This window comes from Nyctereutes procyonoides, unplaced genomic scaffold, assembly GCF_905146905.1.
Source record: "Nyctereutes procyonoides isolate TBG_1078 unplaced genomic scaffold, NYPRO_anot_genome, whole genome shotgun sequence".
NCBI lineage: Eukaryota > Metazoa > Chordata > Mammalia > Carnivora > Canidae > Nyctereutes > Nyctereutes procyonoides.
In genome coordinates, this window is record NW_026575051.1 from 21,904,383 (window position 1) to 21,931,528 (window position 27,146).

The window sequence follows — 27,146 nt, forward strand, 5'->3', positions numbered from 1 at the left end:
TTTACATTATCCATTCATCCATCATAGGACACATAGGTTGCTTCTATATCTTGGTGGCTATGAAGAATACTATAGTGAGCATGGGTATGCAGATACCTCTTTGAGATATTGATTTCAAATCCTTTGAATGTATACCCAGGAGTGAGGTTACTGGATTATATGATAGCTCATTTTTTTTGATTTTTTAAGGAACCATAGTACAGTTTACAAATTGGCTTCATCAATTTATATTCACACCATCAGTGTATAATGGTTCACTTTTCTCCATATCCTTGGAAACATGTATTACCACTTGTCTTTTTTTAAAAGATTTTATTTACTTATTTATTCATGAGAGATACAGAGAGAGAGAGAGAGGCAGAGACATAGGCAAAGGGAGAAGTAAGCTCCTGGCAAGAAGCCCATGCTGTACTCGATCCTGGACCCTGGGATCACGTCCTGAGCTGAAAACAGACACTCAGCTGCTGAGCCACCCAGGCATCCCATCGCTTTTCTTTTTGATTATAGCCAACCTAACATATATGAGGTAGTATCACATGTGGTTTTTATTTGGATATCTTTTTTATTTTTTATTTATTTTTTATTTTTTTAAGATTTATTTATTTATTTATGATAGAGAGAGAGAGGCAGAGACACAGGCAGAGGGAGAAGTAGGCTTCATGCAGGGAGCCCGATGTGGGCCTCGATTCTGGTCTCCAGGATTACGCCCTGGGCTAAAGGCAGCGCTAAACCTCTGAGCCACCCAGGCTGCCTGTTTGTCTTCTTTGTAAAAAAAAAAAAAAAAAAAAAAAAAAGTCTATTCTGGTTCTTTCCCAGTTTTAAAGTGCATTATTTGCTTTTTTGCCATGGAATTATGTGAGTTCTTTATATATTTTATTAACCCCCTAACAGATATATGGTTTGCAAATCTATCCCATTCAATGTGCTGATAATTCCTTGGTTGTGCGTAAGTTCTTTAGCTTGGTATAGTTCCATTTATTAATTTTAACTTTGTTGCCTGTACTTTTGGTGTCTTATCATAAAAAACATTGCCATGACCAATGTCAAGGATTTTTTATCCTGTGTTTTATTCTAGAAATATTATGATTTCAGGTCTTATATTTAAGTCTTTGATTCATTTTTGACTTAATCATTTGAGTGGTGTAAGATAGGGGTCCATCCTAAAAAGGTTTTTAGGATGTGGATATTTAATTCCTTAGCACCATTTATTGAACGGACTATTATTTTGTGATCTTGGTGCTCTTGTCAAAAATTGGTTGACCATATGTCCTCAAGTTTATGTCTGGCCTATTCATTCTGGCCCATGTCTATATGCCTTTTTATTCCAGCACAATATGTTTTTTATTTATTTGGAATTTTCTTAATGTTCAATGTTTTTAATATTATACATCTATTAAATAATATTATTCTGAATGCTTAAATACTTAAAAAACTATTATAAGTTGGAAAAAAAGCAAAATTTTTCAGTTATTTAGATATTGATTCATTTTTAGTGAGATTGGCCAAACATGTAATTAAGATTAAAGTATACTATAACAGATTTAATTATTATAGTCGCTTAAAAAAGCAGATGCTTTAAAGTTATATTTTTGAAATAAAAATTTTAAACATACAAACATATTTAACCTAGTTTAAATATGATCAATACAGCACATGCAGATCTTTTTTTTTCAAAATTGTGTTTAAATGTTAGTTAACTTATAGTATAATATTGATTTCAGCAATAGAATTTATTGTTTCATCACTTACATACAATGCTCAGCACTCATTATAACAAGCGCCCTCCTTAATACCTATCACTCATTTATCCTGTTCTCCACCCACTGTCGATATGTTCTCTATTTTCAATTTTTTTTTTAATTTTAAAGATTGTATTTATTTATTTGAGAGAGAGAGAGAGAAAGCATGAGCAGGGGAGGGGCAGAGAGAGAAACAGGCTCCCTGCTCCCTTAATGCTTAGCAGGGAACCACATGTGGGCTTAATGCTGGGCTCCAACCCAGATTCCTGGGATCATGACCTGACCTGAAGACAGATGCTTAACTGACTGAGCCACCCAGGCACCTCTGTAGACCTCATTTCTAATTATCTTTTTTATTCTTATTCTGATTCTTGGGAAATATCATTCTTAAACTGCTTCATCAGCCTGCTTGGGTTATAGTCCTTTCATCAGACACATTTCTGTATTTTCCTTAGGATGTAGCCATCTTCTAAACTAGAAAGAAATAAAAGTTTATTGTCTCACTGAAGCTGAGGTTGCAAGTCCTGGATGATTGATTGATTCCTGGTTGGCATATAGAGCTAATTGTATTTTCCAAACCTTAGCTGGAGTGCTTCAGGCTGGACGCTTGCACTTTTTTTATAACTTTACTTCAGTGTTCAGCTGGGGACTCTGTAAGCCCAAACATTTCTACTGAGCTTTATTTAGCCTTGCAGATCCTGTTCGAAAGGGATCTGCATATGTGCTTTCCCACATATGTGCTGAGAAATTGTCCTTAGTCTGTATTACATACACACTGTCTTATTTTTTCTATTGACCTAGACTGTTAGTAGAATTGAAAACTTATGCATGACTAGTTGACTTCTCATTACCATTAATTTAGGGGCTTTACCTCCAGAAGACAAAAGGTTGAGTGCAAAATTACCTCTCCTCTTGAGAACATTTGTCCAAGCCATCATTTGGGGACACATTGCTAGCTCCTCTTTTATTGGTCATTGGTGGTCTATAGGGCTCATCAGTCATGGTTATTACATATGATTCCTCTGTTGACCAGTCCTCTCTGTTCTTTTCAGGGGTAAACAGCTTAGAGTTTCCTCTTCTCATTTCTTTATTTAATTGATAGAGAAAGGTTTATACTTTATGAGTGAAATGTACAGAAACAGAATACTCAAATACCATCGCTTATTAAAATCAGTACAATTTTTAGAGTTGCTATTCTTTTGCATTATAAATAATTGCTTTAAAAACATGATATTTATTTTCTTATTTTGAGTATCCTTTGTATTTATGATTTTCCACAAATTCAGTTTGCTCCATTTAATTATATATATACTTTTTTCATTGAGCATCACCATCTGAAAGTTTGATATGACTCCTTTTGCCTTTCAGCAATACTTCTAAAACCTGTGAAAAGAGTCTTGTTTTTTATCAAGATAGTCCTGGTCCACCTTGAGTGTTTCCTGTAGTGAGACATGGAATCAGCATCTTTTCTTGTTTTCTCTCTTTTAGTGGTGTTTGGGATGCACATAGGATTGCCTTAGTTGTACCCTTGGTAAAAAGCCAATATGATATTTTATCAGGGTACTTTAGTGAGAGATCTGTATATGAGATTTGTCTTTTAAAATCATGAGTTCATAGGGTTTCCAATTTTGTAGTGTCTTCTTAAATCCCTCTTTGTTGTAAGATAACAGTTTTCTATTTACTTTCTTTACAAGATACCTATTGAAATTTTTATCTCCACACCAAAACTTTAATTATATTTCCTTCTTTTAATAACCTTTATAGACTTCATGAAGAATTTTTATATACTTTATTATATTTACTAAAGAAATTCTGTCTTCCATATTTTTTGGTTTTCTTTATTATGTTCCATTTTTATATATCTTTCTCAAAGAATCAAGATAGTTCAGTAAGATGTTATAAAATATGAAATTACAGTCATTGTTAATTTGCTCAAATTGCTATATATACTAATGCATTCTTTCAGATACATTTCCCAAAAAAGAATGAAATGCTTTATATATTACATATATTATAGGTCAAAGGACTTTATCTGTATATTATTGATTGAATAACTACATTTTATTAAAATATATTTCATGTCGTATAAGCAGTACATCCTACCTACCTCTGTGAGTGAATGAATAAAACTTGTACACTCTCTACACTTTAATTTACCAGCAACTTGAAACAGTTTGGGATTGAAATTGTGTAATTAGTTTGGCTTCATCACAAACACGTTTTAGACATGAAAGAACAGAACTCACCAAGAGTAATAACAAGTCCGTGACAGCCCTATCAGTTGGGCAGACAATGATAATTTTGGCTAAGTGCCCTCTTCTAGAACACTTGGAATCACAGTGGGTATAATATTAAAAACTGGTATGAAACATGAAATCTCAGAATTACATGGATGTTGAAAATAGCAAAATAAGAAACTAACATAAAGCTAAGTTTAACTTACAAATAAATTTTAAAGCATTACTGTGGGGGACAAATGGCTAGTTTACAAATTTAGCAAAAGGGGTTTTATCTGGTGTATAGAACTTCCTAGAGTTGTATTATTTGTAGCCTTTTTAGTTTAAATATCTTTTCAGATATTAAAACCTAGGACAAGGGAGGTAAAGTTTGGGGAGTCGGGGACGCCCAGCAGCCAAAATGAAGGTGAAGATGCTGAGCCGGAACCCGGACAACTATGTCCGCGAAACCAAGCTGGACTTACAACGAGTTCCAAGAAACTATGATCCTACCTTACATCTTTTTGAGGTCCCACGAGAGTACGTAAGAGCTTTAAATGCTACCAAACTGGAACGGGTATTTGCAAAACCATTTCTTGCTTCCCTGGATGGTCACCGAGATGGAGTCAATTGCTTGGCAAAGCATCCAAAGAGCCTGGCTACTGTCCTTTCTGGGGCATGTGATGGAGAGGTTAGAATTTGGAATTTGACTAAACGAAAATGTATCTGCACAATACAAGCACATGAAGGTTTTGTACGAGGAATATGTACTCGATTTTGTGGGACTTCTTTTTTTTTACTGTTGGTGATGACAAAACTGTGAAGCAGTGGAAAATGGATGGACCAGGCTATGGAGAAGAGGAGGAACCATTGCATACAATACTAGGAAAGACAGTGTATACAGGAATTGATCATCACTGGAAAGAAGCTGTTTTTGCCACATGTGGACAGCAAGTAGACATTTGGGATGAGCAAAGGACAAGTCCTATATGTTCAATGACCTGGGGATTCGACAGTATAAGTAGTGTTAAATTTAATCCAATTGAGACATTTCTCTTGGGAAGTTGTGCTTCTGACAGAAATATAGTACTATATGATATGAGGCAAGCTACTCCCCTGAAAAAGGTCATCTTAGATATGAGAACAAATACAATAGGGTTGGAACCCTATGGAAGCTTTCATTTTTACTGCAGCAAATGAAGATTACAACTTATATACTTTTGATATGCGTGCACTGGACACTCCCGTAATGGTACATATGGATCATGTATCTGCGGTGCTTGATGTGGATTATTCTCCCACTGGGAAAGAGTTTGTGTCAGCTAGTTTTGATAAATCTATTCGAATCTTTCCTGTGGACAAAAGTAGAAGCAGGGAGGTCTATCACACAAAGAGAATGCAACATGTTATCTGTGTGAAATGGACTTCTGACAGCAAATATATTATGTGTGGATCTGATGAAATGAACATTCGTCTATGGAAAGCTAATGCTTCTGAAAAATTGGGTGTGCTTACATCACGAGAAAAAGCAGCCAAAGATTATAACCAGAAGTTGAAGGAGAAATTTGAACATCATCCTCACATAAAACGCATTGCTCGTCACCGGCACCTACCAAAATCCATCTACAGCCAGATCCAGGAACAGGGCATCTTGAAGGAAGCTCGCCGACGAAAGGAGGTGAATCGTCTCAAACACAGCAAGCCCGGATCTGTGTCCATTGTCCCAGAGAAGAAGAAACACATAGTGGCAGTTGTGAAATAATACTTGGTATCCCTACCAATCCTGATGTCTAATCATTTGTTACCTATTGATATGCGGACTCTGCAAATAAAGTACTGGTTCTAGAATAATAACACACGGTTTAGCTACAGGTAGAGCACTATGTACCAAGAGAAATGGTCCTGAAAGGTGGCCTGGTTGTTAAGACTGTCCAACATTTTAACCCTAATCTGCTTTCTTATTTCACTCAAGAATACAGTATTTGCAAACTAACTATTTATTACCGTTAGAAATTGCAGATATACTTCCTCTTTGACCTGTTATTGTAGATATACTATACATTTGAATTTATGTTTAAGACCAAACCTCTCTTTTGTTACCTTTAATACTACTTTGGGTAACTATTGCAGTGATTCTTCCTGATGATACATAACATGTGGAAGAATTATGTCAGAACTTTCTCAATTCAATTTTCTGTGCTTTATTTTTATTTGGCTTTTTGAGAGTTTAAAGATGATCAGTCTGCATTTATATAACTTTTATAAGAATTATAATTTATGGTTTAAGATAATAAAACATCCTTTTCTCTGCATTGTAAAAAAAAAAAAAAAAAAAAAAAAAAACCTAGGACAAGAAATTCCTGAGATTGGTCCTTATTTTCTTCACTGAGAAGTATATTTAACTTGAATTTCATTTTGCTTTGAGATAAGGTAAGTTTTATTAGGTCTTGTACCTGTGAGGATGATCTCATGTTCTCTCTCTTCCCTCTTCCTCTCTCTCCTTTCTTACAATAGTAAGACATATTGCTGGGAAAAATGACATACCACCCCAACTTCATTTGTGATATAGAAAATTGATGGAAACACTACTGACACAGTAAATGTTGTAAAGAGAATTTCTACAGTTGAGAAAAACTAGCAGCTTCACACCTGTTCCAATCATAACAGTATAAAGTGTGTTGAAGTCTCTTCAGAGGAAGTGCAATGTATATTCATTATTTAAAAAATATTGAATATTAGGAATCCCTGGGTGGCGCAGCGGTTTGGCGCCTGCCTTTGGCCCAGGGCGCGATCCTGGAGACCCGGGATCGAATCCCATATCGGGCTCCCGGTGCATGGAGCCTGCTTCTCCCTCTGCCTGTGTCTCTGCCTCTCTCTCTCTCTCTGTGACTATCATAAATAAATTTTTAAAAAAATTTAAAAAAATAAAAAATAAAAAATATTGAATATTAGAGTTTGTTGGGTCAATATTTTAGTGATTTTTCTGTTATAGTTACTTGTGGTTATAAAAATTATATTCTCAATTACTTTTTTCCTTTCCACAGCTATCCACAAAAACCTAACTATAAGATGAACTATTGGTTATGAGATCAATTCATATACATCATATAGAGGAGCCATGTTTTTCCTTAGGAACAGAAAACATTTAAATCTCCTTTTGGTTAGGGGCTTTATAAAAAAAAACAAACAATTTTTCCTTTATTTTTTTTTTGAGCAGCCAGTGTGCTAAAAATAAGTGGGATCACTCGCTTCTCCTTGAAGCATGGTAATTAGTCACTTTATAATTATTTGTAAAAGAAAGTCTGTGTTCTTTCCTATATATTCTGAGAAGAGACTATGCTTTTTTAGACTTTTTCAGCCAATATATCTCCATGACTTTCTGAGAAGTCCTAGGTAAGGAGGAAGAAAAAGGAACATATTTAGAATTTAGGTAATTCCCAGATAGCTTAGAAAATTGGTTCTAATTAGCAGATTCAGTGGAGTAATAAGGGGGTGGTTTTCAAACTTTGGCATGCATCAAAATCAGCATGAGGGTTTTTAAAACACAGGAAGCTGATGCACCTCCAAAACTTATCAGGTCTAGGGTAAAACCCAAGGAATTGTTTTAGTTCTGTGGTTAAAGTTAATTGTTAAAGTTCAGTGGTTCTGAGGCTGCTGGTCTGGAGACCACATTTTAAGTAATTCAAAATCTGCAAATCCACTTGATTGTGGGCTTCAAAAGAGTAGTAGTAGCTCTTTTTCTTTTTTTTGTATCATTCTTCATCTCACCAAACACAATTATTGAATACAACAAACTCTCAGTTAACCCATATTTGTTAAACATTTGACTCAGGTGTTATGTAGATAGCCCCTAGATTCATACCTTCATGTCAAACTCCACTTTCCTCCATTTTGCCTCTATTACATTAACCTATTTTATTTTCTTTATAGCATTCATCAATAACTGAAATTATCTTAATTATGTGTTTACCTTTTATTATCCATCCCCACTCGCACATTTGCACTGGTGTTTAAAATCTGCATCTATTGGGACGCCTGGGTGGCTCAGTGGTTGAGCATCTGCCTTTGGCTCCTGATATGATCCTGGAGTTCTGGAGTTCCTGTGTGTTGGACTCCCTGCGGGGAGCTGGCTTCTCCCTCTGGTTATGTCTTTACCTTTCTCTGTGTCTCTCATGAATAAATAAATAAAATCTTAAAAAAAAATCTGCATCTATCTTGTTCAGTGTTGTACTTCATTGTAACATCTAGTAGTAGATATTAAATAAATACTTGGGGGATTTAATTAATTAATAGATTGTTGTCAAATCTATCTCTAATATCAAGTATACCAATCTAACAATGTTGCAGCTTATGCCATTTTGACTTAGGCAAAGTCAAGTCAGCCTAAAACAAAATTGAAAAGTAGGTAAATAGCTCAACTGGGTTTATTTTATTTTTTTATTTTTTTTAATTTTTATTTATTTTATGATAGTCACAGAGAGAGAGAGAGAGAGAGAGAGGCAGAGAGAGAAGCAGGCTCCATGCACCGGGAGCCCGACGTGGGATTCGATCCCGGGTCTCCAGGATCGCGCCCTGGGCCAAAGGCAGGCGCCAAACCGCTGCACCACCCAGGGATCCCTCAACTGGATTTAAACATATGCAAAGAAAAGTATCTCTGGGCAAAAGGGTTAGGGTAAATATGTAAATATTTATTATAGTTCCTTCCCTGCCCCCATCCTTACTTCACAGAAATCTTCTCTGCTTTAATACCTCTCACTCCCTTCCTGTCTTCTCCCTCCTTACTACAGTGCTTCTACCCTTATCAATCCTAGTTATCTCTTTATTCACATGGGGATATAAAGCAGCTGATTGCACCCTGATATGTTAATTTTCCAGAGAATACATGGATTTTAAAACCAAGGTTTATTCATTCCTATTAAAAAGTTAACACATGTTTATTTTGAAAAAGTAAAAAAAGAATTAGATTAAAAGGAAGAAAAAAATCAGCTTTTGTATACAACCAGAAATGACTAGCATTAGCACATGGTTTCTTTTCTCTCAAGTCTCTTGCTATGCATTTGCTATCTAATTATGATTAAAGAGTATACATGTAATATTATACCATATATAAGAACTTTCAACTGATTGTAAACACAGTGGCATTCACATCATGTTATAAAAACTCAGAAAATTTTTAAGAGAAAATCATTTATAATCTTCCCATTCAGTAGTAATCTCAAAATGTTGGTTAATTTTGTTGCAGCCTTTTTATCTTTGCATATATTTAATATAGCTGAGATCATTTTCTATTCAGTATTGTTAATGAAGGAACATTGCTGTTCAATGACATAGCAAGTGACATGAAGAAAGGCTTGTTGATGACAATATCTGGCAGAGAGTGATTTATTAGTCTTCCCCAGTTAAAATAAAAATAACTTATTGTTTGAGGTCATTCAAAGACAATGAAAATTATTGCTTAAGTTTTTAGGTAATGAAAATTGCCTTTGTACAGCTCTATGAATCTCTTCATAAGAGGGGAGAGGAAAAGAGATTGATTTTACTTTACAACTCACTCAGCATAGTGTTACAATGGCAAAAATCCTTGAAGTTTGGAACTGAATGCAATCAATTACTATTTTAATTGGTTATCATGATTAACAAAATATGTCATTTGAACAAAGCATGTGGAATGTAAACATAATCCCTGGCATGCAAAAGAGGTTGTAGGAAAAGATAAAATGCTAATGTAAGTACTCTGAGCCAAATTTTGCAAGTCTATAAAATGTACCCAACAACATGCAGTTCCACTAAGCTCCTGAAGTAATAAATAAATAAATAAATAAATAAATAAATAAATAAATAAAGGATTTTATTTTTGGTTCCTGATTTTTAAAATTATCCTTTGTTTTTGTGTTATTTTATTATTTGATTTTAACCCAAAGAGAGTTGATTGTAAACTTCCTAAGCCATAACCTAAGAATATCTTTTAGTAGTATTCCATGTGAAAAAAAATTAATCTGGTTATATATTTCTTGAAATAACAACCATCCCTTTCCATAGTTCCATGTCCGTCCGCTCCTATTGTTGCAGTTGAAAAATCTGAGTAATTCTGTCTTTATTTTTTTATAGGCAACCTTTTCAAAAGCTTGTTCTTACAATGTCAAGGATTTTTCTTAATATAACTGAACACTTCAAATCTGGAAACTCAAATCATTTTTCAGCTCTGAAAAGATTTCTTTTAATTATATAATTTATTTACTTGCAATTTCTGGCAGTCGCTGTGTAGTAGGTGCTGTTCTAGCTTTTTGAGATGACTGTGCAAGAAGGAAAGATACTTGTTTTACTAGATCTTACATTCATTCTATCAGGAGAGGAGGAGATGGAAAATAAACAAGAGAAAAAATAGGGTAAGTTGATTAAAAGTGTTGATGAAAGAAGGGGGAGGAAGGAAATGGTCAATTTTAAATAGAGTCATAAGAAAAAGCCTCTCTGAAAAAGGTAGCATTTGAATGGAGGCATGGGTGTGGTAGACTGTTCAACTAAATGAAAGACTATCTCGGGTCCAGTAAATAAGGTATAACATGGTGGAAGCTGAGGCCTAAGAGGTAGGATCACAAAGGATCTAACAGGACTTGGAAACAGATTTTGAAATGGAAAGCCACTGCAGAGTTTTACAAAGTGGAAAGATGCAACTCAGGCCACACTAAATATTCACCCTTGTTCTTATGTCGTGAGTGTTTATAAAGAGGCAAAAATAGAAGCAGGAAATGCAGTTAGGGGGTCTCTGCAGCAGTTCGGATGACAAGTAGTGGTGGGTAGCACCAGGGTAATGGTAGGCAAGAGAGAGGAGTGGATGAATTTGGGGACATTATTTTGGAGGTAGAACTGACAAGACTTGCTGGTGGATTGACTATGGCTATTGAGGGAAAGAGATTTTAAAAATTGTTTCTTGGTTGCTTATTTGTACAAAGAGATGGATAGTGGAGATAGAGGAGAGGAAAGTTTAGGTGGGTGGAGAATCAAGAGTCCTGAAATCTGGACAGAATGTGGAGTGGAGGGGTAAGATGACATGAGAAGCATTATGGAAAATGCAGTTGGTTAATACATTAGAGCTCAAGCATCTTGAAGGATTGATGACATGGAAGTTCTAGATTGGGTGAACTGAAAGAATAGAGGTGGTAATCAGGAAAAGGAATACCAATTGTGATTTTGAAGATTTTAATAAAATCAAGGGTGTGACCATGCACTATGGGATGAAAAAATTAGCACAAGAACTTGGAAAAAAAAAAACCAGAAAAAAAAAAGGGAAAAAAACCCAAAAACTTGGAAAGTCAAAGTTTTGATCTTTGGTCAAAAGAAATTGAAAGGTTAAAAGAAATTATCTAAATGAGTGTTGGTACCATCAAGAATAATTTCAGAAATACTGGTAGAGAGGGAGATACTGCCTGGTACAAAAAAAAAATATGTAGAAGACACATAAGAGAAGGCAGCAAATGCCAGGGTTGCAGAATGTGACTTTCAAAAAAGTTGAGATTTGTGAAAGAAAAAGGGTTAAAAAATAGTTTGCAAATGGCAATGGGGAACAAAGAGAAACTTGGTTTATCTCTCTGCTCTGGGGTGCATGATATATGAAATAAAAAGCAGCCTCAAGATGAGTTATAAGTTAGGTGTCACTCAGGGGAAAAGCTTCAGCAAGTACTGCATGTACCAAAGATGCTGGTGACTGACCATGAATCCCAGAGGGCATACTGGGAAGATGTGAGGGCTTGGCCCTGAGTCAGCGCTTTCTGTCTTTCATAAATACAATCTTTTACTGTTTTCATTACTTTATATTTTTGACTTTCACATCAGATATTTAAATTTCTATGGCATTAATTATGTTTTTACTCCTTGTAGTGTAGATTTATACTATTGTATTTTTTACTTATGCTATTTATTTATTCCTTGGAAACCTTTTATTTCATCCTACCGTCGCCCCTACCCCCCTACACACACACACATTTTGGCATTTTCACTTCTTAAGGATTTCTGTTTTTTGTTTTTTGTTTTTCTTTTTAAGGTTTTTATCCATTCGTTTGACAGAGAGAGACAGCACAAGCAAGGGGAGGAGCAAGGGAGAGGGAGAAGCTCCCCCTGAGCAAGGAGCCAGCCATGGGGCTCTATCCCACAACCCTGGGATCATGACCTGAGCCACAGGCAGCCACTTAATTGATTGAGCCACCGAGGTATCCCAAAGATTTCTGCTTTTACCAACAAGTAATATCTTTTAGAATCCCACTGAGAGTGCCCAATGTTTTTCTATACCTTGTCTTATACTTCTTTCAGAAGATAATTTTCAGAGATTTGCTTCTATTTTCTGAATGATACTTATTTTTTCCCCTTAATTCTGTAATGTCATTCCATAATATGGAATTGTCCCTCAGGGTTTTGGTCCTGCTTGGTTTTCTTTTCCAATAGCCCCTAGGTGAGGGAAACATGATAGGATAAAGTATATTCTAACTGCACATTGTGTAGGCCCTTGTGCAAAAGGTGATCCCATACAGATGTCAGAGAACTGTTGACTGACAAAGTTCAAAGAGCTCAGTCCAATACGGAAGTATGCTAATTAAACAAGCTACACTTACTAGCTTCTATTAGATTTAGGCCAGGAAATAAAGAGGACTGACAAGTCTGTTGGGATGGAATTAGCTGGTTAGCAGTAGGAGAGTGGGTTACCAAAAGAAATACTATGCTGGCCATGAAAACTGGTTTGTTCCCTGTCTGCATCATATGCCAAAGGCTTGCCTGTTGCATTTCATCCTTGCAACAAATCCTTGTTTTTAGAGTCTAACTTGTATAGATTCTTGTATTTATGGAATAAGGGTAGTTGACATATATAGTTTCTAAAACTCTGTGTTCTTTTGGGAATACTAATCCCACAAGATGTCCTGGTGTGGGAAGGATATGGTTTATGGTACTTAAAAAACAAAAAAAAAGATTTTATTTATTTATTTGACAGAGGGAGACCACAAGCAGGGGGAACATCAGAGGAAAGAGAGAAGCAGGCTCCTAAGCAGGGAGCCTGATATGGCCTGATCCCAGGACCCTGGGATAATGACCTGAGGTAAAGGCAGACACTTAACCAACTGAACCATCCAGGTGCCTGGCACAATTTTTCATTTTTTATTTTTGTAGATGCTGCAAACCTTACAGCTTGTTGCCCCCATGATCCTAATTACAATGAACACTAGCATAATAAACATTCTGAGAAAGATAGAATTAAAATACTGCTTCTTAAAATTAACCTTTTTTTTCAGTCACTCAAGCACTGGCCCTTATATTTTATTTGCTTTTGTGCAGTATATAGTACCTATGGTAGTAACATAGAACATTTATACATGGAGAAGTGCTGACAGCCAATTCCCTGCATCCAAAAGACTATCATCTAGGGCATCTGTGTTGGATTAAAATGGGGCTTTCATTTATTCTCATTTTCTGAAACCATGATACACTAGAGAAAAAGAAAGAGGTATATGAATAACTTCAATCTCAGAATTTGCTGCATTTAGAAACTTCTGGTTTTCCTGCTACATCTACCCTTCACTATAGGAACTGTGACCCCCATGAAGCAATGTGCCAATTTCAATCTATTCTTCATCAAGTTCAGTCTCCTTGTTTTGTTGTTGTTTGGTTTTGTTTTCAAGCATTTCTGTCTCTAAGTGGTATAGAAAGAGAAGACTGATGGAAGTATAAAAGGGGAAGAGTCCATATAGCCATAAGATGAGAGAATGGCTGTCATTTCTTTTGGTTTATCTAAACAAGAGTTCAAAAAGGAAGAAAGGGACAGGGTATCTCAAAGTATTTTTTTTTATAAATTAATTTTTATTGGTGTTCAATTTACCAACAAACAGAATAACACCCAGTGCTCATCCCGTCAAGTGTCCCCCTCCGTGCCCGTCACCCATTCACCCCCACCCCCCGCCCTCCTCCCTTCCACCACCCCTAGTTCATTTCCCAGAGTTAGAAGTCTTTATGTTCTGTGTCCCTTTCTGATATCTCCCACACATTTCTTCTCCCTTCCCTTATATTCCCCTTCACTATTACTCATATTCCCCAAATGAGTGAGAACATACACTGTTTTAAAGCAATAGATTGACTGACATCCTATCACAGGTTCTTCTACTTATTAGACTTTACAATCTAGTTCCATTGACTTCAAATTTTGTAAAAATGTTGGGGCAGCTAGGTGGCTCAGTGAGATAGATGCTCAAAAGCATCTAGCTGCCTTTGGTTTGAGTCATGATCCAGGAATCCTGGAATTGAGTCCCATGTCAGGCTCTCTGCAGGAAGCCTGCTTCTCCCTCTGCCTATGTCTCTGACTTTCTCTCTGTCTCTCATGAATAAATAAATAAAATCTGAAAAAAAATTCATTAAAAAATTTTTGGTAAAAATGTTGCCATGATTCTGTGATTTAGTGGATGATCAGCCCTACTTAATATAAGGGTCAGCTTTCAGATTGTGTGTGCATGTGTAACTTAAGTATTTCAGAGAAATATTGCAGGATTTGTATATAACTGCCCATCAAACAAATATCAAATTGGAATTCACACCTGAATACCACTTCCTTTTTAGTGGAAACGTTTTAAGCTAAAAAATTGAGATTCTGATTATGTAATTTTACACATAAAATAACGGAGAGTTGTAAGTATGAGATAAGGTGGTTTCAAAAGATCTGACTATATATCACATGGGTGGTTACATACACACGTACATTCATCCTGCAAATGTAAACATATTATTTTGTGGCTTTGTGTATAGAGGGGTATCCATGCTTGTATAAATTAATTCTTTCTTTCATAGTACTCCTCTACATCCAGAAATAATCAAGAAAATGATTATTAAAATTATACAATCAAAAAATAAAATCAAACTATCAGTGGATATTATGTAATGAAAAAAAACTGGAGTGATTAAAAAAGCTGAGCTAGGATTTAAGAAATACCACAAAATTCAGTGAAGAAAGAGAAAACCACACCACAGTCAACAAAACAGGTTTTCTTTGTTCCTTCAATCAACATATTTGTTTGAAACTTAGAAACTAAAAAAAAAAAAAAAAAAAAAAAAAAAAGAAACTTAGAAACTGAACTCAATCATAATGTTTTTGACAAGAATATGAAACTGATCAATTGCTTTGACAGCATATACAAACAAGTAATTCCTCAAGTAATCTTAGGGAAGGAAACCTTGTGGGAAATGTGAAAGGGAGGTAAGGGGGGAAGGGTCACAAGTTCCTTAGCTATCAGAAGAAGTACATGAAATATACTGGTGTTGCATATTAAAGTGAGAATATTCTTAAAGTTCCCATAAACAGTGTGTAAATTAAGTTAAAATGTCAATGACTTACTAAAACAAAGACAAATGTGTTTTCTATATAATTATATTTAAAATCATTACACTCTCTGCAATTTGTTTTTAAGAATTGCCTTTTCCCACTGTGGTTTTCTGAGAATTAATGAGAAAAAGCTGTGAAGTTCTCGTGGTGACTGTTATTACAAAGTAATAGGGACCGTGTTTTGGTATACCACTGGTTCCCTCTGAGTTCTCTAGGGAATGAATGCGAGGTGAGTAACATGAGAGAAGATAAGTGAGAATTTTCTTTTCAAGCACGTTCAAGAAAATAACAATTTTATTTACCCTACATTCACGTAGCACCAGGATGTCACTCTCCACTCTCCCTCTACCGCCACCTCATCTGAGTCTGTGGCTTCAAGAGAAGAGGAGCTTTTCTGTATTTCAAAGCAAAAAAAGTAACACTACCATAGCTTACTCATTGTAGTCACTTAAGTTAATCACTTCTGTGGATAATTAGATTTTTTTTTGTGGAACGTAATAGATGTTATAGAAATACTTTTGAAAATACACTTTCTTTGGATAGTGAAGTACTAAGTTATTAGTACTAAGGTATTTCCTTAGAAAGAATTTCTGGAGTGTACATAATAGCTATGAGGAGAATGTAAATGTGGAGACTATACAATAACCCTTATAATTATCTACTTCTCCTCAGCTCTTTCTCAATATCCAGCAAGAAAAATATTCAATATAGTACTTTCCTGTCACCTTATATTCTTTGCCAGAAATACCACTATTTTAGTCACTCAAAGCTTTACCAAAAATGACTCTTGGACCAAAAAATATAGTAAATATTATTTATTGTGTGTCACACAGTATTTGAGGTACTTTATACAAATACTTTAAAAAATCAACCCAAAGAGGTATGTACTCTTATTATTCCAATGCAGTAGACAGAGTTATGTTTCCTGTAATTCCCTTTCCCTGGTGTCCACAATTGTGCATAATTCCCTCTTACTGAGTACAGGTGGAATCTGTGACTTGCTTCTAACTTAGAAGATGGTAAGGTGAAGGGATTTTGAAGGTGAAATTAAGATCCCTAATCAATTAACATTAGGTTAAAAGGAAGAATATGCGTGGTAGGCCTGACCATATGAGGTGAGTCCTTTCAAAGTTTCCATTCAATGCCTGAGAGGAGACCAAAAGGAGAGTAATTCCTGCTTGCTTCAAGCAAGCAGCCATCTGTGTACCACGTGGAGAGAAGCAGTCTTAAGAACTGAGGGTTTTGGGATCCCTGGGTGGCGCAGCGGTTTAGCGCCTGCCTTTGGCCCAGGGCGCGATCCTGGAGACCTGGGATCGAATCCCATGTCGGGCTCCCGGTGCATGGAGGCTGCTTCTCCCTCTGCCTGTGTCTCTGCCTCTCTCTCTCTCTGTGACTATCATAATAAATAAAAAAATAAAAAAAATTAAAAAAAAGAACTGAGGGTTTTATTATATGGTTTCATTCATATGGGGAATATAAAAAATAGTGAAAGGGATTAAAGGGGAAAGGAGAGAAAATGAGTGGGAAATATCACTGCAGGTGACAGAACACGAGAGACTCCTAACTCTGGGAAACGAACAAGGGGTAGTGGAAGGGGAGGTGGGAGGGATGGGGTGACTGAGTGACAGGCACTGAGGGGGGCACTTGACGGGATGAGCACTGGGTGTTATACTATATGTTGGCAAATTGAACTCCCGATAAAAAAAAATACAAAAAGAAGGAAGGAAGGAAGGAAGGAAGGAAGGAAGGAAGGAAGGAAGGAAGGAAGGAAGGAAGGAAGGAAGGAAGAAAAAAAGAACTGAGGGTTTTGGTCTTGGAACATCAAGAAACTGAATTCTGCCAACAACTTGAATAAAGCTGTGATGATTTCTCTAGAGGAGAATGGAACCTGATTGACACTACTAAATTCATGGTAACTTGTTACATACCAATAGAAAGCCAATAATCCTAATTTACAGGTAAGGAAATGAAAGGAGTAATTTATTCTTCATTGTAGCTAGTTCAGTGGGAAACCATGACTCAGTCGCAGGCAGCCTGAATTCAGAGCTGCATGGAAAACCACTTTGCTACCATTTTTAAAAAGGTGACTGAAAACTCACAGGCAAATAAATAAATAAAAATAAATAAATAAATAAATAAATAAATAAATAAATAAATAATAAGAAAATTCACAGGCAACATGAGCACCAATATGAAATAGACAAATTGAATGTATAGCACATATTTAAAACTGTATATTAAGTAAGAAAGCCTTCCAACAAAGCCAAATTATTAAGGAAAAATGGACTCTGGGCAGCCCTGGTGACGCAGCGGTTTAGTGCTGCCTGCAGCCTGGGGTGTGATCCTGGAGACCCTGGGATCAAGTTCTATGTCGGGCTCCCTGCATGGAGCCTGCTTCTCCTTCTGCCTGTGTCTCTGCCTCTCTCTCTGTGTCTCTCCATGAATAAATAAATAAAACCTTAAAAAAAAAAAGCAAAAATGGACCTCATTTTCTCATAAATAGCCTTGAGTAGTAAAGATTCTTCTGATAACACACCATTGTGATTTAAAATAGAAGAGACTAAGTCATCAATTGCTAATTAAATTAATTTTTTCTCCAAATGCTTTGCTTTCTACATATAAAATCTCATTCAACAGTTTTAATACAAGTAAAAGTTTTGCTTAAAATTATATTTTAGAATAAAATAGAAATATGAATTTTCCAAACAAATATTTAGTAGAATTTGCAATGCTGAGCAAAGTGATTTCTTTGGGAATGAAAGAGTTAACTACAGTGGAAGTATTTTTCAATAGTAAAATTTTCAAAAGGAACATGAGTTTCACAAGGGATTGTTTTTTCAATAGTAAAATTTTCAAAAGGAACTTGAGTTTCACAAGGGATTGTTCTCAACATTTAAGATTCCTTCATATCTAACAATTGAAAGACCTATTTTTAAGTCCTTTGGTATGTTACTGAAAGTCTTAGTTAATTAAAATTGAATGGTTAATTGTAAATTAATAGGCTGTGAGCAATTTTACTTTAACTATAAATTGCCTTCTTGTGAGTTAATATCTAAATGTTTTTGTGCTAAACTGTTAATTAAAGAAAGTCATCTTGATTTATATATGATCATTATGGTTAGTGAAACTGTTTGGGGGAAAAAAATAACTAATGTTTCAAGGACTGGACTTGAGCACTAGGATGGCTTGGGTAAGCCCACTAGTGTGACAAAATAACTCCAAGACATAGGTACAAATGTTTTAATAGAAGGCAGATGTGTTTAAAGCTGTGCTCTAGTTACTGATTAATACCCTTTTGTTAGGTCACTAACCTCTGTTCATGTGCTATAAAATACTAAACATTTGTGGAGTTCCTCATTAGTTTAAACAAATGGTCACTATAAAGAAGTCCCCAAATGAATTGTAATAATAAGACTGTAAATCAAGCAAGTGGGCAATTTTCTGCATACTATAGAAACACAATTAGATGTCCCTCTGACACCAGGGGAGGGAAATAATCTGATGATAAAGAGTGTTTGTCTTGATATCTTGTTTATCAAATTAACAATCAAGTTTTTTTTTAAACTATTTGATCTCTGCATAGCATTATATTTGGCTCCTCTTTGCACAGCCTCATTGGAATGAGTAAAAATTGCAAAAACTAGTAATGCAATTAGTTTGTAGCAGGAAGATTTATCACAAATACACAGAAGAAATTCTTATGAATTCTAGGATATTAAATATGGTTGATGTTTTGTTAATGATTTCCGCTCATCTTCACTCTTTCTCTATCAACTTTTCTTCCCCCCTTTTGCCCATTTACTCAGCTCTTCCTTACCCCTAATTTCTAGAACACTATTCTTTGGCTACCATGGCCCTAGGTTAGGTATGAGTAGTGAATAAGGAAATAAATCCTGAAGTTGAGTTAATGGTGAAGATTTTGCTCTAGCACATCTTTTGAGGACACCAAGGAGGCCTCTTGATATGGTGGCCATGAAAGTGCTTTCTGATGAATAACTCTATGGGACTTAATGTACAATGGACCACTTCTTTTTGACTTATTTGTTCTGCTGTGGCATATCTCAGGCAACTGAAATCTTTGCTCTATTTCATCTCCTCATCTGTGAGACAAACTCCTGGCCTTTTCTTTTAAGTCATTTTTAATGCCTTAAAGATGTTAGTGTGGATGCTAGTTTGGACTCTGGCCAGGTTTTTCTCATTTAATACTTGCAGTCAATCAATGTTAACTCTCCAAATGAAATGACATAATGACACTTTAAAAGAAAGTGAGGGGGATCCCTGGGTGGCGCAGTGGTTTAGCGCCTGCCTTTGGCCCAGGGCGCGATCCTGAAGACCCGGGATCGAGTCCCACATCAGGCTCCCGGTGCATGGAGCCTGCTTCTCCCTCTGCCTGTGTCTCTGTCCCTCTCTCTGTATGTGACTATCATAAATAAATAAATATTAAAAAAAAAAGAAAGTGAGGATCATTTGCACAGCCAAATGCAGAAATAAAGTAAGATTATGCAAAAATAGTTTCTAGTTCTCAAGCAAGTACTTTTCACAATTGTGTTATCAAATGAGGCTGTTCTTAAGTGAGGGCTTAGCCTAGAATATGAATGGCTTACATAAATCTTAGAGCAATGTAGTTCTTCATATAACCTTCCCTCTTTTAGAAAAAAATCCTAGGGATTTCAAGGGCAATTATCAGAATTCACACTATTATCTCTGAAGTAGATTTAACTTTAAACATAATCCTTTATGCTAAATAAACTGATGCTACTTTATTTGCCTATAGACATCTATGATTCTCCCATTCATTACTGGCATAAAATTAAATGCCAATTATTTTAGAGGTTATCATTCCTGTATTTATTGTAAAAACTCCATTTTAATTTGATTTGCATAATAAATTAAATAACTAAGTAGCAGAAGGCTTCAATGTTCCATCCCAAGGATTTGCCAGAGATTGCCTTTCTACGAAGGTTGCCTCTTTCACAGGTCTGCTTTATATTTTTATAGTGATTCGCAAACATGAGTGTATAGAAAAATTACTTGGAAGGCTTGTTAAAACCACGATTACTGAGCCTCATCCATATAGAGCTGCTTCATTTGGTCTGGGTTGGAGCTCAAGAATTTGCATTTATGACAAATTTCAGGTGATGCTGACATGCTGGTCTGACATGAAACTGAGAACCATGGCTATATTAGCTTACCCGTACTTCTTTAAGGCAATATTTTAAAAACAAATTCTACTCAATAGTACATTGACTAATCAAATCTATTTTCAAGAAGATTATCCAATATGGGAGAGAATTACTCTTGTGATATCACCTAGTAATTATAATAGCTAATATTTATTTTAAAACTACCATCTATTTTAGCTATTTTTTTGGTAAGCATAGCATAATGTATAAACTTGAATTACCATGTTGTATACCTGAAACTAATATAACATTGCCTGTCAACTACACTTCAATTAAAAATTGTAATACGGACAAAAAATAAAATTACCATTTATCTTAAAGATATTTGCACCAACCATGCTCATTGCAGCATTATTTATAGTAGGCAATACATGGAGACAACTTAAGTGTCCACTGATGAATGAATGGATAGGGTAAAAGTATAATGTGTGTGTGTCTACACACATACAATGGAATATTTTTCAGCCATAAAAGAGAAGGAAATCCTGCCATTTACAACAACATAAATGGACTTTGAGGAAATATGCTAAATAAGTCAGAGAAATACAAATACTATGGAATATCATGTGGAATCTTAGAAAAAAACAAACAAAAAAACCTCAGAAGAGATTGGTAGTTGCCAGCGGCAGAGGGTAGAGGTTGGGGGTAGGTGAAATGGGTAAAGGCAGTTAAAAGGTACAAACTTCTGTTACAAGATAGGTCCTGGGGATATAATGTACAGCATGGTGACTGTAGTTAACAATATTTTATTGGATATTTGGAAGTTGCTAAGAAAGTAGATATTAAAAGTTCTTGTCTCGGGATCCCTGGGTGGTGCAGCGGTTTGGTGCCTGCCTTTGGCCCAGGGCATGATCCTGGAGACCCGGGATCGAGTCCCACGTCGGGCTCCCGGTGCATGGAGCCTGCTTTTCCCTCTGCCTGTGTCTCTGCCTCTCTCTCTCTTTGTGTGTGTGACTATCATAAATAAAGAAAAATTAAAAAAAAAATAAAAAAATAAAAGTTCTTGTCTCAAGAAAAAAATACATAAAGATGGATGTTAACTAAAGTTGTGGTAATCATTTTGCAATATGTATATATAGCAAGTCATGCTGTGTACTTAAAACTATTATATATCTCTTGTATCTCAACTGAAAAAAATAACTATTTGCTATGCGCTGTTCTAAATATTACATATATTCATTTATCACAATAAACTGAGGTTACTACTCTTATCCAATTTACAGATAAGTAAATGATATCTTAAATTTTCTTTTTAATTTTTATTTATTTATGATAGTCACAGAGAGAGAGAAAGAGAGGCAGAGACATAGGCAGAGGGAGAAGCAGGCTCCATGCACCGGGAGCCCGACGTGGGATTCGATCCCGGGTCTCCAGGATCGCGCCCTGGGCCAAAGGCAGGCGCCAAACCGCTGCGCCACCCAGGGATCCCAGTAAAGGAAATCTTAAAGAGTTTAAGCCCACACAGTTAGGATGTGGTGGATTAGACATTCCAATTTGATTACTAAGTCTAGAGTTCCCACTTTTAACTACTAGACTATTGCTATGGACTAAATACTGTCTCCCTAAAATGGTATGTTGAAGCTCTACTTCCCCCATTTTAATAAACTATATTTGGAGATAAAGCTTGTTGGAGATAGTTTTAATTTTTTTTAAATTTTTATTTATTTATGATAGTAGAGAGAGAGAGAGAGAGAGAGAGAGAGAGAGAGTCAGAGACACAGGCAGAGGGAGAAGCAGGCTCCATGCACCGGGAGCCCAATTTGGGATTCAATCCTGGGTCTCCAGGATCGCGCCCTGGGCCAAAGGCAGGCGCCAAACCGCTGTGCCACCCAGGGATCCCTTGTTGGAGATAGTTAAAGCTGGATGGGAGCCTAATTTGATAGAATTGCTGGCTTTATAATGAGATGGAGAGCGATGTCTTAATCTCTACAAATGCAGGGCAATAAGGCAGAGAACCTGACCACGAGGGTGCTCTGATACCAAACTTATGGCCTCCAAATCCTGTGAAATCATAGATTTTCTTTTAAAGCCACACAATCAATGGCATTTTTGTTATGGTACTCTAATCTTATTGACAACTATTTTGCCTTAAAATGCAGATTATATTTTAACGTATGCTTCAAATCTGCATTTTTTCTAAATTCTTTCTACAGTATTAGTCTATTTCTAGTTTCTATATATTTGTCTTAAAATAAGTAAGTAAAGGTGAAAGGCACACAATACTCTCACTTTTAAAAACAGGCTGTACCAACTTTCTTGGTGTCCTCAGTTCCTTGGGGTACGGAATTATTTGAGTCATAAAGGCATTCAAAATTATTTTAATCTGGTTCTTCTGGAAAAGCAAAGACAAGACATTTTTAGATTCATTCTTTCTCTATCACATAGCTTTACTATGAATTTGATTACTGTTTCTTCTCTAATTTAAATCATGTCCTTGAGTTGGCACAAAAATGCTTGGTCATTCAAATGGATTTTTGAACTTGAAAGTCATGCTTTGGTTAAGGCAAATTTATTCAAAATAGTTAAAACTCTTAGTGTTTATTAGGTTGTTCAGAATTGGAAGGCTGTTCCCAGAGAAAACAGAACTGGTTAATGAAATAGCAGAATGACCAAAATTAGCAAGATTTGCCACATCCAAGTAGGTAGAGGAGTATCATGAAACATGGATAGAAACGACATAGGGCAATCCAAATTAGCTGAGGACAGCATTAACAGGAAATTTTTTAGTTAGCACAAACTTCATTGTCCATAAATTAAAAAATATTTTTTACCAACCTCTTACCTTTTACCAACCTCTCCCTATTTCCCTCACTCTCCAGCCCCTAGTTACCACTTTACTACTCTTACTATGGGCTGAGCTTTGTTTTTTTTTTTTTTGTCTATTTTGTTTTATTTTAATATCACATACAAATAATATCATGCAGTATTAGTCTTTGTTTGACTTACTTAGTATAATGCCCTCAAAGTTCATCCATGTTGTCACAAATGGCAAAATTTCCTCACTCACGAAAGAATATTTCATTTTGTGTATGCCACATCTTTATCCACACATCTGTTGTTGAACACTTATGTTGTTTCTGTACCTTGGCTATTGTAAATAATGCTGCAATAAACAGGGAGGTGCAGATAATCTTGTTTTCATTTCCTTTAGATGTATACCCAGAAGTGGGAATGGTGCATGATATGATAGCTCAACTTAATTGCCATTCAAACAGATATAGAGTGATGTGTCATTGAAATTTCTATTTAAATTTCCATATTCACTAATGATGTTGAGCAAGTTTTCAGGTATCTGCTGGCCATTTGTGTAGTTCCTTCAGAAAAATGTTTATTCAGTCTCTCTGCCCATATTTTAATCAGATTTTTTTTTGCTATTGAGTAGTGTGTGTTCTTTATATATTTTGAATATTAACTCCTTGTCAGATACATGATATGCAAATATCTTCTCCTATTCAGTACGTTTTCTTTTCCTTTTGTTGATGGTTTCTTTTATTATCCAGAAGTTTCTAGTTTGATGTCATCCCTCCTGCTTATTTCTCCTTTGTTGCCTTTGCTTTTAGTGTCTAATCCAAAAAATCATTGTCAAGACCAATATCAAGGAGCTTACCCTCTGTTTTCTTCTAGGGTTCAATAGATTGGCCTTTTTTTGTTTCAATTGCACATATAAGGGGTACCATACAGATTTTAGGTCATAAATTGAATTTTTAAAAATTATTTTGAATTGATTTTTATATATAGTATAAGATAGGAATCCATTTTCATTCTTTTACATGTGAATTTCCAGTTTTCCACCACCATTTATTGAAAAGACTATACATTCCCTGTTGTGTATTCTTGGCTTTTTTGTTGTAAAGTAATTTACCATATAGGCACAGGTTTATTATTGGACTCTATTCTATTGATCTATATGTTTTTAGGTCAGTACCATACTGTTTTAATTACTGTAGCTTTGTAATACAGATTGAAATCAGGAAGTATGACGCCTCCAGCTTTGTTCTTTGTCAAGATAACTTTTGCTATTTGGAGACTTTTGTGGTTCTATACAAATTTTAGGATTGTTTTAACTATTTCTGTGAAAATGCTATTGGAATATTAATAAAGATTACACTGAACCTGTAGACAGCTTTGTGAATAAATAATATTCTTCTAATTCGTGAGCACAGAATATCTTTCCATTTATTTGCATCTAAAATTTCTTTCATCAAAGTCTTATACTTTTCAATGGAGAGATCTTTCACATCCTTGATTATGTTTAATAATATATTAATGATATATTAATATTAGTAACAATTTTAGTTCTAATAATAATATTAGTTCTTCTTATCCATGAGCACAGAATATCTTTCCAGTTATTTGTGTCTTCAATTTCTTTCATCAAAGTGTAGTACTTTTCAGTGGAGAGATCTTTCACCTCCTTGGTTATGTTTATGTATTTTGTTGTTTATGAAACTGTAAATGAGATTGTTTCTTGACATTTAAAAATATTTTGTTAGTATATAGACATGTAAGCAACTGTTTTCTGTGTCTTTTTAATAAATGGTGGTAGCAGAAGTTTATATTCATATGCAAAACAATGAAATTGGATCCCTGTCTTACATGAGTCACAAAAATTCACTTGAAGTAGATTAAACCTATAAATGTTTTTGCCTACAATCAGCTGAAGCTGATTATTCCTTAGCAATGACATTATTACTCTGTGGTCTTTTTGATATTCATCATTCCCCCCCCCCCCCGGGGTTGGCTGCATTGTTTAGAGGGAAATGATTGGCTGTGCCAGGAATAAGCGGTTTTGATACTTGTAAACTTCATATAAGGCTTGATAATTTTTGAGAACAGGAATCCTAAAATATCCTTTTGCCTTCAGTGTAGGGTAATGTCAATCCACTTGAATTCTCATTCTCTGTTTGATGTACACCCATATTCATTCATTCATTCATTCATTCATTCAACTATAGCTAGTCAGGCATTATTCAAGGCAGTGGAGATACAACTGTGGTTAAAAAGTCACCCTGAGCCCCTGAAACTTACATCCTAGTGAAATAAGACAGGCAATAAAGAAACACATGAATAGATAGTATTTTAGATTATATTAAGTGCTAGGGGGTAGAAAAAAACAGGATGAAGGGAAGGGAGAGAAAGGATGATGACTATTTTTAGTGAATCAGGGAAGGTCACTCTAATAAAATATTTGAAAAGAAGCATCAGTAAAGAACCATGTAATTCTCCAGGGGGAAAGCTGATATAGTCCAAGGAGATGTCAAAGGGCCTAAACCAGCAATGTCTGTTTGGGAGACTGCAGAGCAGGCAGAGATAAGAGGTACATGAAATCTGAGTGATTTAAGCCAGTGACCAGATAATGGGTTGCCATGTAAGTCTTTGGATTTTATTGGACAGGATGAAATTTCACTTGGAATTAGATTCCAAATGATACAAATCTAAATATCTGCGGTTCAAACTTTTAGAAATTTATTTTTTTTCCCATACAGAAGTCTGTAAGTATACAATCCAAGGCTGGAATTTTGGCTCTGCAGTCTTCTCTGGGGTGATTTTCTTCTACATTGAGCCTCCTTCAGACTCTAAGCAGCAGAATGGAGAAAACAAGCTTATAACACAGATCATACAATAACCCACATTTCCTGTGTGTAGAAATGACTTACATATTAGTAAAATGGACTCTTATTCCAACTTCTAACATATTTTCTTAGACTTACTAGGTTCTTGAACTTACCTGCAATTCATCCTCAGAATGAACATTTTCTTGTATGGATAAATGAGGCTTATGGAGGTCCTCTCTGACCTCATCTGCCATCTGAATCCAGGCTGGAGAAGGTGTTGGCTTTGTTGTTGGGGAGAAACTATACCTTTCATTGATCCTGATGGTTCTCTTGGGAACTCTATGAGGTGGACTACTGAACTGGTTCATTGCAAAGGATAGACACATGCTCCAATTAGCAAGAGATTAGGAGAAACAAATGTTAACAAAATTAGGGAATATCTTCTATTGTTGAAGAGAGTGGCTCTTTAGCTGGAAAATCACACACCCTCACAAAATATACATATAAACACATCTTTTCCCTTTATTTCTGGGCTCTTTTTTTTTAAGATTTTATGTATTCATTTATGAGAGATACAGAGGCAGAGACACAGGCTGAGGTAGAAGCAGACTCCCTGAGGGAAGCTCTCCTGGGGCTTGATCCCAGGATCCTGGGATCAAAGGCAGATGCTCAACCGCTGAGCCATCCAGGTGCCCTCTAGGCTATTTTCTATGGAAAATTTAGCCATACTATTATAATACACAGAGGAATGGACAATTTATAAACTATCATTTCAGAGGTTATCTGAATCCCTAAAAACAATAAATAAAGGTAAGTAAATAATAGTATGCAAGTATATATTTCTAATTAGAGGAATGTGTGAAATGTTAAATATATATTCATATATATCTGATTACATATAAATTATATCTGACTTTATATGTAGGATATCTGATATATAGTTTGACATAATAGATATACAGATATAGGTAGAAATATTTCTCAGGAGGCTTATGGGTTTCCATTGCTCACTTCAGGCTGTTCTCTCTGACAACTTATCAGCCAGAAATGGAATAAATGCTCAGAATTGGTGTCCTTTGGCAAAACACAAGTTTCCTGAACAT

General features: G+C 35.5%; 1 pseudogene; it reads left to right on the forward strand.

Annotated features, from left to right (window-relative positions):
• Window positions 1-4,293: 4,293 nt before the first annotated feature.
• LOC129512790 (DDB1- and CUL4-associated factor 13-like) lies at window positions 4,294-6,270 on the forward strand (annotated as a pseudogene).
• The last annotated feature ends 20,876 nt before the right edge of the window (window positions 6,271-27,146 follow it).